The 13,585-nt window shown below is 39.4% G+C and overlaps 1 protein-coding gene across 7 annotated transcripts in view; it reads left to right on the forward strand.

The window, feature by feature from the left end:
- The window catches only part of EML6 (EMAP like 6), a 227,115-nt gene that overhangs the window by 183,204 nt on the left and 30,326 nt on the right, over window positions 1-13,585 (forward strand). The gene's annotated exons all lie outside the window — the stretch shown is intronic.

The following is a 13,585-nucleotide window of genomic DNA, read 5'->3' on the forward strand; positions in this document are numbered from 1 at the left end:
GTCCAACTTTCACATCTTGCTATTAATCTTAACTATGCTTAGTTGAAGGAAGCCAGCTTCATAAACTGTAGTTTAAAGTTGGCTTCTTTCAACTAGCCATAACTGAGGTTAACCATAGTTAATCTAAAATTTAAGTGAAAGCTTCTGGACTCCTCTGTGCAGCTGTGCCAGAAGAGGCAAGGAAGCCCAAAGACTCACTCCAGCTCACTCTTGAAATGCTAAACTCTGGTTTAGCATTCAACTGAACCTGCCCATTGAATTAATCAGTGTGGATTTCCTCCACAGAATACTTGCCTTCCCTAAAGAGGTGGATCCAGATCTTTTCTATGGAAGGATTCTCTCTATTTAATATGGTACTTCATATACATTCTTTAACCTACTTATCATTAGTCTTCTTTCTTGTCACCTTGCACAGAGTGCTGATCTTTTTATAGTGCAGTAGCATTCCACTATATCAGTCCAAGCAAGAAACCAAGGCAATACAGGAGGGCCCCGCTTTACAGCGCTTTGCTTTACAGCGATTTGCTAATACAGCGGTCTCAATTAGACGCAATTAGACTAAAGCCCCACTCATATGGCGCTTGTTCTGCTTTTACGGTGGTTTTCGGGCATCGCGCAAATTCTATTCAGTGGGTTCCGCTTTACAGCGGTTTTCGCTTTACAGCAGGGGTCCGGAACGTAACCCGCCGTATGAGTGGGGCCCTGCTGTAGTAGATGGTAGCCTTTATAGGGAACTTTGTGCAGTCACCCTCTTGGGAAAACCAGTACCCAAGATCCGGCTTTTATGTCAGCTTGTCAATCAGCAGGCTGGATGTTACAAGAAATACAGAGCTTGTGCTGTTCTGTGTCTTTTTTTCACCTCTTCCTGGTAATGCAACATCGTTATGCTGTAGATTTCTCCACCCATGCCTAATGTGATTGACTATCAGTGGAAAGGAAACATGATGTGAGAACATCCTATCACACATTGTGTTACACCTGGAAGAAGAAAGAAACTGAAAAGTTGTGGCTGCTCCATTTCTCCAATATTGAATACATCTCAAGGGATTTACATTTCTCCAATATTTAAAACATCTCAAGGGATTTAAGTTTTGTTTGATTTTTGCTAATGCAACCTTCCCTACTCTGGTACTCTCCAGATGCTTTGGACTGCAACTCTCAACAGTCTTAGCTAGCTTGACCATGCTGGCCAGGGCTCCTGGAAGCTTTGGTCCAAAGCTTATGGAGGGCACCAAGTTGTGAAAGGCTGTGCTAATGCAAAAAAAAAATGCAAATACACTTTGGGAGGAAGGCTGCAGGGATTGGAGAAGGGTCCCAAGCCTTCCATACTTTTTATAGTTTAGGAATATTCATGGAGGCTGGATCTATCTATCGCTGTTAGTCAAGATAGCTGTCTGGAACCTCCAGACTCACAAAGTCAGCCAAACAGTGCAAAACTATGCATGCTTACTCAGAAGTAAGGATGGAAGGCTCTGTCAATTTTGGTTCTCTCCATTTCTAATTTTTCCCCCAATCTTAAATTCAGTTCTCTCCATTTCTGCAGCAATTTGAAGTTTTTTAAAATCCTCATAAAAATTCTTCAACATTTCAGTATGAATTTCTCCTAATAAACACATTTTGTATGCATTTTGACTAATGTACACATTTTTGTAAGCAGTTTCTCCTAATACAGTTCATTTTTGCTTGTTATTTTCACTAATATATTCATTTTTATGCACATTTTGCCATAATATATGCCTTTTTGTAAACATTGCTTGGTTGGAGAACTGCATCACAAAATTCATATAAGTGTGAATTTTGAAGGATGGGCATGTTTTGGTTCACATATTGTTTCAGAAAGCACATATTTGAGAGATTTGCCTTCAAAGGTGAACTGAATATAATTTCTCCCTAGTCAGAAATAAATCTTGTTGTATTCAGTAGTGTGCTTAGGATTGCAATGTAAACGGCCCAATGCAAAATCTACATCAAAATGTATTGGAGTGAGTTTGGGGGAATGATCTAAGTGACTGCACAACATAATTCAGTACAGTTCCAACAGTACCCACACTATGAGGTGAATGAAAGTGACAGTGCTCCTGAAAAGCTGGGATCCTACTCATACACATCACTGTTTAAGAAGGAGACAAATGTCTTTGCTTGAGCAAACCCATTCATCACTAATCTGTTGGATGTTGTATCTGGCGCAAGCAGATGCCCAGGATGCAGAACAGTATAGTGACAGGCTAGATGCCAGTTGAAGCAATGAGCCGGACAAGCAATAAGTTTTAAGAGTCACTTTACTGACAATATATCACAAGCTCTCTCTGTACAAACTCCTCGACCCCCACACTCATAAGTGTCTGCTGGCCCTCTATGTAGATAAGGCCAGCTGCCCGAGCCTAGGTTTCTTAGCAACGTGTCCTTGAAGATGGCTCGAGCTCTGCCAACTTTCGCTGCTAAGTCACGTAGCTCACTTGTGGAAATTTAACCTCTGCTTTCTCTCTCTAGGACCTAGAGCAAAACTCTGGTAGCTTAAAAAGAAAGGTCCCCTAAATCCTCCTCAGCTGATTATATTAATCTGCTTTTTCACTTGTTCATGTTTGTAAGCTGAAGCGTAGTGACACGTGAATGCAATAAGTAGCTTTGATATTTAAATTTTTTCAAAAGTGACTACATTCCACTTTATCTTTTCATTTCCTGCTAAAAGTGATGTGTGTGTGTGTGTGTGTGTGTGTGTGTGTGTGTGTAAATGCACAGAGTGCAGAGAAAATATTCACATTGGGAAAAATTGTGCCTGTTTCTTTACATATTTAATGAGTGATTAGAGAAAGCAGTATATGACCCAATGGAACGTGTTCCTGAAGTCTGCAGTACTTGTGACACAGAACTGTTTTACTGTTTTACCGAAGCATTCATGTTTTCATTATCCTTGGTAAAACAAGTGTCTAATGTTCCAGTTGCCTTTATTTTTCACTCTGTTTTTTTCAACAATTCTATCCTCACTCAGTCTTTTCTTCCTTATTCTCTCTCCTCTCACAGCAGAACATGCTCTCTGTTGTTACTTTTCCTGTTCACCACTGTATATTAATCACTTCACTCTGCCTTACTCCTTCCTTTAAATTTTCTTTGGGTGGTATTCAGTGCTGCCCCTACTCAGAGTAGACCTGTCGATGTTAATAGAGAAATAACTTGGGTTCATTAATTTCAATGGGTCTACTCTGAATAGGACTTAGTGAAATGCAACCCTGTGTTTCTATCAGGGTTGATATCTCTGAGGTCTTTGGCTTCTAGTTAAGTCCACTAATGGAAGCAGAAATAAAAATTTCACTCAAGAATCCTAAATAAATTCATACCACATAGAATAATGTTTATGCATAGTTCAATTCATCCCTACTTCAAATATTTTCTTATAACTTGTGCCTCTTTGCTGCTCGTTCAAGTAAATCCTACTCAAATCTCTCCATCTCTGCTCTCTGAAGGCTGACTCATAACCTTATTGCCTGGATACTGTGACTAGATACAGGTGTTTTTTTAAAAAAACACAAATTATATTTTAATTGGATGTCATTAGATATGCCATTGCTCAGCTCATTTTTAGAAAGTTTTTCAATGGTATGTCTGAATGTGAACTGTTAATGGAGACCTCACACAACTACTTCACCATGGGTAAAACACAAGTAAAATATAATCTGGGCTGGAAGACTTGATGGTCCCAGCACAGTCTCACTGTGATAGACATAAGTAACTTTGTTACTTATACATATGATGCATGTATGTATGATGTAATGTATACATTATGATACATAAATATCAACATAAGTTAATAGACATAAGTAACTTTGGTTCATTACTTTTAATGGGTCTACTCTGAGGAGGACTATGATGTTTTTCCTATGTGTGCATCCCACTATGTTCCATCCACACTTGTGGGTGTGACATTGCTGCTGTTGGTGGGGCTCTTTGATGCTCAGCAGAGATTCATCGCCACCATTGCGGTGGGTGCTATTATGACTGCCATTTATTTTAAAAAATGTTTTAATTGTTACTAAAACACTTTCCCATCTTCTTCTTTTGAAATGAAAAACAGGTATGTTGCCATTACATCATAATGATCTAATGGTTATTTCTGTATTATTATAGTGCTATAACACTAAACTATAATAATGTAATTTTAAAAATATTTCAAAAACAGCAACATTATATCACTATGGTGATATTCTGCTATGCCTCTCTTTCATATATTATTATTATTATTACCATCATCATCATCCAGTGGGTACCAAATCACACCCAAGTGGGTACTGCCTTCCTCTCCTGTTGCTCGAGGCAGGAAAGAGTTAACATTCCAAAGGACTCTCACCTCAGCCCCTCCCACGGAGTGTCAGTTTATAAAACAATAGAACAACACCCCCATACAGAATCATAGAATAGTAGAGTTGGAAGGGGGCTTATAAAGCCATTGAGTCCAACCCCTGCTCAATGCAGGAATCCACCTTAAACCATACCTGACAGGCGGCTCTCCAGCTGCCTCTTGAAGGCCTCCAGTGTTGGAGAGACCCACCACCTCCCTAGGTAACCAGAAATGATATAACCAGAAAAGCGTTTTAGGAATAATTAAAAGATTTTTTTTAAGGGGGGGTCATAATGTTGTGCCCTCTGCAAATTCAGGGACATTTTACTGCCTGGGCAAAGGGCATGCCCAGAGGCTGCCTGATTGGATGATGTCATTGTGTGGATTCCCCATAAGAAATTGCCAAACTAGGAATGGCAATTCCACACTAAATACCATTGTGGTCTATGAATTGGCCCCAAGTCTTTCATTTCTTAACATCACCTTTAACTCTTTTTAAAAAGTTCTCTTTCATCTCTAGCCCTGTTGGTCGAAATGAATGCATAGTAATGGAATAGGCAAATAGATCCTCTATAGCTGCCTGAGCCTACCCTGGTGTCCTCCAGTTGTTTGGGACCAGAACTCCAATCAGTCCCAGCCATAGGCTGCCCTACAGTTAATACTGTGCCAATCTTCAACCTGGATGGTTCCTCACCTTTACAGCAGACAGGGTACCAGTGGTGCCAATACGGTTGGAGCTGTTAAGTAAGAGGTTCTACCCTCCTACCTCTGTACAGAAACAGCCAAGAGATGTAAAAATCTCAAGTGAAGGTGAAAACCTAAACAGAGTCTATCTGTCACATAGGTAACCTGCACAAACAGTATATCAGAGGGTAAAGAACATCAGACTGCGGGATTACATATGTGGATGTATCTCCCTGTAAAAACTCCTTGCACATAGAAATCTAGATTCAGGGGAAAGGGTTCACGCTTAGCCTTCTTTTGAAATGAAAAACAGGTATGGTGCCATTACATCATAATGATCTAATGGTTATTTCTGTATTATTATAGCGCTATAATACTAAACTATAATAATGTAATTTTAAAAATATTTCAAAAACAGCAACATTATATCACTATGGTGATATTGTGCTATGCCTCTCTTTCAATTGCTGCACATTCTGTTTGGGGGTTTAAAAGCAACACCTTTGGGCCAGGGCCCAATTCTTTTATCTCCCCAACCTTAGGTTATGAACACACAAACAGAAGATCAAGTGGTGAAACTGTTCCTAGATCAAACAATTTCAGACTGCAGAGGCTCAAATACACACACTGTTAATACCTGTATTATGTTTTAACTTGCTTTCCTTTGGAGGCAGGGAATTGTCAAGTAAGTATAAGCTACATCAACAGGAAAAAAAACCCACAGGTTTCTGTGAATGTACTATTCAGCTTGCTAAGATTTATTAAGGGGAAATATATTATATTAGCAACCATACAGATTTCACATCTATAGCATTTTATTGTTCAAAATAAACTGGTGTGGGTCATAAACTAGCTTTCATCAGACTTACTAGGAGTGTTACATGACATGTGATGTGGCATAAGTTTTACATTTCTTAAATGAATGTTTAAGATGCTAACACACCACAGAAGGCATATGTGTGGGTATATATACATGTATATGTATATATGAATACACTGAGTATTTGTGCATATATGTGCTGTGTATAGAGAAATATAAAATTTTATTAAATTTTATATGTATGTATACATTTTCAAATTATATATTGTGTTTCTTCTCCTATATGGCCATGTCATAGTGAGCAGTGTCTTCTGGGGTGAAAACAGATGTAACATTCTTAAAATCAGTCACAGTGGTTCTTCACCCGTGGTATATTTGCTTTACAGTGTGCCTTGTACATACATACACATCTTGTAAATTGAAGATTGGATCAACTCCCATTGTGCATCAGGCAGGTTTTCCAGCTTCTTTTTTAAACAGCAAATGTCCATTGTTCATTTTATGTCTATATTCTTCAGATAACAATTTGAAAAACCTGCAAAAACTGCAAAAACATTTGCAGAAGTGCTCTGGGGATTGTGGAAGATGTAAGCTGGTGACAGCATGGGCACTAGCCAGTAGGCACCCACCACACTTTCTTATTCTCTGACATAGTAGAAACTTTCAGGACATTCCCCACCCCCACCACATAGTTTGTTGCAGGGCAGAAAAATGTACACATGTTTTGAAGACAGTGAAGATGCTTTCAAAACTCTTCTACCATATTTAATGTTACATCTGTCTTCACCTGTGCTTTCTTCACAAATTCTGCCTTGCATTCCCTGTAAACTTTATCAGACATTCTTAGGAGAAGAACTGTGGAAATTGGTTCATTTCTAAAGTACACTAAAACAGAAAGAAGAGAAAGACTGGTTTAAGCGAAACACTGAGTACTTTCCAAATTGCTGCTTCAAAGGCTTCATCAAATTTCCAAGCACTCATTTGAGTCTCTTAGTTTGATGTCATGTGATTACAGGCTGGGGAAGGCTGCCTTAGGTGGACTAGAGATCACTTGAAACATTATATATTTAGGTGTATATTCAAAATACTTTTAAGTGCACACCTCAAATGTGTGACAAATGTGTGTTTGAAAAAAATTCTTCAGGGACTTGTAATGCCCTGCAGCTCTTTGCTGAGTGTCCACTAGGGATGGAATCCTCTCCTTTTTTATGTTTTGTTTTTAAGCATTGCCCCCTGGTGGCTGTTAACAATCTGATTCCTTTTTCCTCCAATATCTTTTCATTTTTCCGATTTCCAGTTTTTAGATAATCACTATTCATTCATGACTCTCCACTGGCATTGATCTTTGTTCTGTAATGATTGCCTGTTTACATTCCTTTTCAAGTATACTGCAGACAGATTAAAGTAGATAATCAAGTCAGTTTTTCCCCCCCTGCTGCTTACAATCAAGACCTCATTTCCCCCTGGTGCTTTCTGTTTGCCAGTTACAATTAACACCTCATTGACATCAGTGAAAGGGGATACACATTTGAAGAGCTCACATAGATAGTAGATTGATAAAAGTATCACTCGCACTATCGATGATTTCTAAGCACTTTTAAAAAAAAACAAATAAAAAAGAAGAATGAATCACAAACCAGGAACAGAGAGTTGCTGCTTCAAAATTCTCTCTGCAAAGATAGAGAATATCAGAAACAATAATTAATCTGTTGGCAAATCTGATTACTGCAGAAGTGGAGGCCATCCCTAGTGTACACTTAGTGGCAAACCCAGTATGACATGATAGCTTTAGAATTTGTTTGAGCCTGTTACTACACTCTGGACTTGTTCATTATCTGTGCAGTATGCTGAAAGGCAGGGCTGTATGGATGGAGTATGTGGGAAGCACTGATAAAGCTTCCTTCCTTTCTTTTCTCCCTGTCCTGTAGGATCTTTAGTGCAGATTTTGACCCAAGATGTCAGGGTATGACCTTTCTGAATTTGCGGACTGGTGCACTCTTTTAATTTCTGTTTTAGTTCTTGTTGGCATGTTTGAATGGGCATGGCTCTGTGCCACACAGGAATGAACGGTCAGTTCAAAAGAGGCTTGTGCATGAATGTCTATAACGGCCTGATCCTGTTTTTCTGAACTGTATTAAGTTTCTCACTTGGCTTTATTTGCTGCTTACAAGGGGATCAAGGTAACTCTTCAGCATTTTGCTAATGCCTGAACTTGTTTATCAGTTTGACTTGTGATCATTTGGTTTGGTTTGCTATTAATTTGTCAGTAACTTTGCTGTAATTTTTTATAGCTGAATATTGGGATAATAAATATTAGCTGTTATCTTTGTGACAAGCTGTTATTTTTAAAAGCCTGCCTCTAAGATTATTGTTAAATAATCTTCTAGCTCCATTATATGTTCTATTTGGCTGTAGCCTTTCCCAGCTTGGCACCCTCCAGATGTTTTGAACTACAGCTGCCAATAGCCATGCTCGCTGGGATTGATGGGAGTTGTAGTCCAAAACATCTAAAGGGACACAAGCTAGGGAAGGCTTGTTCTAGGCATTTATAGAATTCTTCAGCATACAAATGCTCTACAGTTCTTGTTTTATTGATTTTATTATAATATGTTCAATATTAGTAATACGTGAAGCATTTCTCTGAAGATAATAATGGATTTGTTGTATGTTTATGTTTATTTATGAACATATTTGTATACCGTTATTTCATTTCAAAAAACATCAAAGCAGTTTACAACAAATAAAAACCATTTAATAAAAACCACTAAAATACAGTAAAAATAAAGTCAACTATGTTTCATTCAGTGCCTTAGGGAACACGTATTAGGCCTTGGCTTTTACATCACAATATTATTGTAAGCAGTAAAATGCCCTAGAATGCAAGTTTTGTTATGAGAGTGCTTGATACAGTTGAATAACCAAACCTAATGATGAAATAATGAAAGATCACATTTTTCAACCCAAGCTAACCATGGAGCTCTTGATTTTATGGTTGCCCACTGTACACTTGAATTAATATGTATTTATTACTTGATGCAGTATAGATGCAGTAAAAGTATTTTTAAAACAATGAATTGTGATTTTCCCAACCCTAGCTTTTACTACTGCTAATAAAAAGCATGATAATCATACAGATGTTTTGTGAAGTGTTTGAGATGCTAAGATGTTACTATTCCTACCTCCAGCACTGCTAGTAGTTGCTATTAATGCTATTGCTAATTTCAGATACAGTTTCACACACACTGTGGCATGTAACCATATACCTAGTAACAGATGACTGCAATTCCTGTAGTTGTGGTAGTTCTGAAAAGGTTTGTCACAATGACAGGTCGAGTTATGAAAAGGTTTGTCACAATGACAGGTCTGATCTGGTTTGGATTTAATGCTAAGCCATGGTTTAGTGCAACATACATGAGCCTTGGGCTGATGTCCTCCCCTTCTCTTCCAGCAAGGCTACAAGTAGATCAGAAGCTTTCACTTCCATTTACAATTAACCACAATTCAATGTTATGCCCAAACCCAATAGTTGATAAACAATGGTTTGAAGTTGGCTTCTTTCAATCAATCTAACTGTGGTGAGTTAAAAACAGAAGCAAAAGTATCCAATCTCCTTCTTGCAATCATGCCAAAATAGGAGAAGGAAGGGAGGAGCTGACGAACCTGTGCCTCGTTCATGTCCTGATAAACAGATACAAAAGAACAAAGCCATTCTGCGAGAGTCACACATAATGCATATATTTCTGGTCCTCCTGCTGCTTGCTCCATGTGAAGTACAAGCCCAAGGACATTTGCATGGAGGAAAATTAGAAGCACCACTTCTTTCATCTACCAGTTTCTAAAAATCTGCCCTGTTTCCAGAGACCTCTGCCCATATGTATATATTGGAATACATTACACTGAAAATGGATGCAGCAAAATAAAGCTCTTTTTTTAAAGCACAGGAAGCTAACATCTCAGGAACCCAACTGGTAATGTAAGCTATCTCCGGTGGGTAAGAATACAATTTTCACTGTTGAAAACAGAATACTGAACTAGAGAGACCTTTTTATTTGATCCAGCAGTAGTACCCAACTTAAGGGGGGGGGTTGCAGAGAGGTCATAGACCCCTTACCTTTTGTTGCAGCCCTCTTCATTACTATTTTTAGAAGGCTACAGTAGAGCCATAAGTTTACTAGAATTGGAGGGGCTCTGGCTGTAAGCCCTCAGAATTTCATTATGCCTTCTCCCAGCCTTTACCTCTAGAATTTAAGAACTGCCCAGCAGTCCAGTCCTTATGGTTACAAAGCTATTTTCCTAAAATGTTGATCTGAAACTACTTGAAGAAAAAGACATCAGAACAGATAGTTGCAGGCAAAGAAAGAGTGCCTGCCTTAAGTCTCTCAGCAGCAAGACGATTCTCACTGAATGTCATTCTTAAGTTAACAAAGACACAATCTGCACAGGGACTAAACTCTCAACACCTTGATTTGAGAATTAAGACCCTCACTTCTTACACTGTCTTCCAAATGGGTGCTTATCGGTACTGCTCATTGCATGAAAGTGTTTGGAACATCTTGTGGACACTGCAAAACAATTGCATGCAATGAGGAGTACCAACATCATTGTTATAGGAACATAGGAAGCTGCCTTATGCCACGTCAGACCGTTGGTCCATTTAGCTCAGTATTGTCTACACTGACTGGCAGCGGCTCTCCAGGATTTCTGGCAGGAATCTCTCCCAGCCCTACCTGGAGATGCTGGAGATTCAACCTGGGACCTCCTGAATGCAAAGCAGATGCTCTACCACTGAGCTGTGGCCTTTCCAATGATGTCATGACATCATTGCCATCAAAATGCCAACCCATGTTCCCCCTCCCCTATTTAAACCAGATTCATCCTTTCCAAGGGAAATCCAATATATTTTTTAACAAAACTGTTTCCAACGTTCCATTTGTTATTTCAGTGATCAATTTACAATATCAAGCACCCATAGTATTCTATTCCATTTGCATGAAAAAGTGCCAACATTTCTAGAAACTGGCAATAAGTATTGTGCATCTGACTGCATGTTGTATTTGTCTTTTCTGTCGCCCCCCTCCCCCGACTTAATTATGGTTGTTTGCTTTGCAGGCATTAATTGCTGCAAAGGGCATTTTGCACTAGAGACAAAGGATTATGAGTCAATATAACTAGCTGATCACATTAAAAAAAAGAAAAGCACCCAGTGATAATAATGCCTAAATAAGCAACAAACAATAAAGAGAATTGAGGCCTCACATGCTGCCTGTGTCTGCCAACCAAGCTACAGAAAACACAGTCATGCTCTAAGAGGACTCAGAAGTCAATTGTGTCAAAATGGTGTACAGTACCAGCCCCCCTTGATTATTTTTTTTTATAAAACACTACCAAGTCAATCAATATCCTCCATTTATTGCACTTGGTAAAATATCACTCTTCATGCCTCTTCAGGGCACTATTGCTGCTGTCCCTTCTGTCCCTGTTGGGCACCATCTGATATCAGCAAGGCCAGCCCCCTTGCCAGTGAATCCACAGGGTCGAGGGCTCTTGCTTTCTCTCTTCCTCTGTGTTTATAGAGAGACCTTGTATGTCGAAGGTTAGTTGACCTAAGATCACAGGTTATCAACAGCAGTCATCTAGTGTAGATGGAAGATAGAAGACCCCACTTAGAAATTCTTGAGTCTTGGGAGGTACCTGAAATTTTCTATTTGGAAGTCATACTTCAGACAGCAGAACTGTCTCTATCATATATGCTATTTATTAATATCTTGCACACTACAACTAATAAAATGCATTCTAGGTGGCCTTAGCCATCATTGCAGAAACAGAAAAATAGAAATATATGTCAGCATGAAAGAAGTTGCTGGATATTCATTTAACATCAAAGTAAAAGACTCTGAAGGCACATCTTAGTTAAAACAAGTTAGAATAGATGAAGGACTGAGTTTAAGTCATATCACAGAGCCAAAGTTACAAAACACCTGGAAATACATGCCATATTATATCACCCATCAGATGTCACAGATGGGTGGATCTCCTGCTCTCCACTCCAGCAGAGCTGAGGGGTCATGAGTGCTATAAAACCTGGCATTTTATACACTTTCTTATCTAAAGGAATGTGTGTTCCCATGGCCTTATCTTACTATGGCCTGTTAGAAGCAGCACTAGCTGCCTCCTTGCCTCGTCTCTTTATGCAGCCTCATCAGGCTCTCCATCAGGTCATTAGCCAGATGCTGCCAGTGAGTCTTCTATTTTCAATTCCTGGAAAGTCTGCTTTGCCCTGTCTGCGTGTATCAGCTACACCATATAATGAGCTTCCTCTTACTTCATGTTGACGGTTAGCATAACACATTGGCTGTCTGCCCAGATGTCTTATCTCTATGTCTGTTCCAGTTGTTTTCAAAGGAAAATTACAGCTTTAGTCAGGAGACGGAGGGAAAAAAGAGAGGCAATTTTAAACTACTCTTTTCCTTACTATTAGGCTCTTATGCGTGAATCAGACTTTATAAGCTATTTCAGCAAATCGTACGCATATTCTAAGCAAATATATGCAGATGTAAATGATTTCAGCATAATTTATACATGTTTTAAGCCATTATGTGGGCTGACCCGCTACAATATTGAGGTGCTATTTGAAATTTCAGCATTTCGGCAGTGGTTGTTTTCATACTGATGACTAGATCTTTGCAAAACCCATCAGAGGTAACAAGAGTACCTGTGGATCTTTTCCCTTTTCACAAATGTCTGTAGAGATTCCATCTATTCCCAGATCCTTCCTACAGCACATGCTTTGCATGAAGGATGTCCTAGGTTCAGACTCCATCATCTCAGGTTCTAGGGCTGGAAAAGCCTCTGTCTATAATCTTGAAGAACTGCTGTGAGTCAGAGTAGACAATGCTGGATCAGTGCTATAAAGCAGCTCCCTATGTTTTTGTCTTTTAAAGATAATGAGAAGTCTCCTCTTAGGAACGTAGGAAGCTGCCTTATACCAAATCAGACCACAGGTCCATCTAGTTCAATATTGTCTACACTGACTGGTAGTGGCTGTCCAGGGTTTCAGACACAGGATATTCCCAGCCCTATCTGAAGATCCCAGGACTGAAGCTATGTCCCTTCTCCTGGCAGATTAGCCCGGTAATGATTTTGTTACATTGCTAAAAGCAGTTTACCCAATGTGAATCCTGTGCAGCCAGATCCTATGCATGTTTACTAAGGAGTAAACTCGACTGCGTTTGGTGGGACATACATATATGTAAGCATCCATAGAATTTCAGCCTTAGGCCAGCACCTAATGGGCAATGCATGGTGTTCTATGTGCACACCAGGCCCTTCCTGTCCCCTCCTTTCCACCACAGCACTTTGAAAAGACATTCCTAAAGGACAGCACACTATTTGATGTAGGACAAGAGCTAACCTGAAAACTATACAAGTGAGTAGGAGCCTTTGGGAATGGGGCAGATTATTTTTTTTTAAAGGCTGTTCAAAAATCAGCCACCTTTCTAGACATGTATACACAGTAGTGGCTGGTGGCTCCATGTCAGTGGGGCAGTGGAATCCGCTTCAGGTTTTAGTTCAAATTTCAGCACCTTGGACAGCTCCCTGAAAGTTTGGCGTAAAACCTGGAGCGCATTCTACCGCCTCACTGAAATGGAGCCACCAGCCACCACTGTACATACAAGGGGCTCTTCAATTACTAGCCCAAATATCTATGGATGGTATGATTTTGAAATAATATGGCCAAGTGCAATTCA

This window comes from Rhineura floridana, chromosome 4 (assembly GCF_030035675.1).
Source record: "Rhineura floridana isolate rRhiFlo1 chromosome 4, rRhiFlo1.hap2, whole genome shotgun sequence".
Lineage (NCBI taxonomy): Eukaryota > Metazoa > Chordata > Lepidosauria > Squamata > Rhineuridae > Rhineura > Rhineura floridana.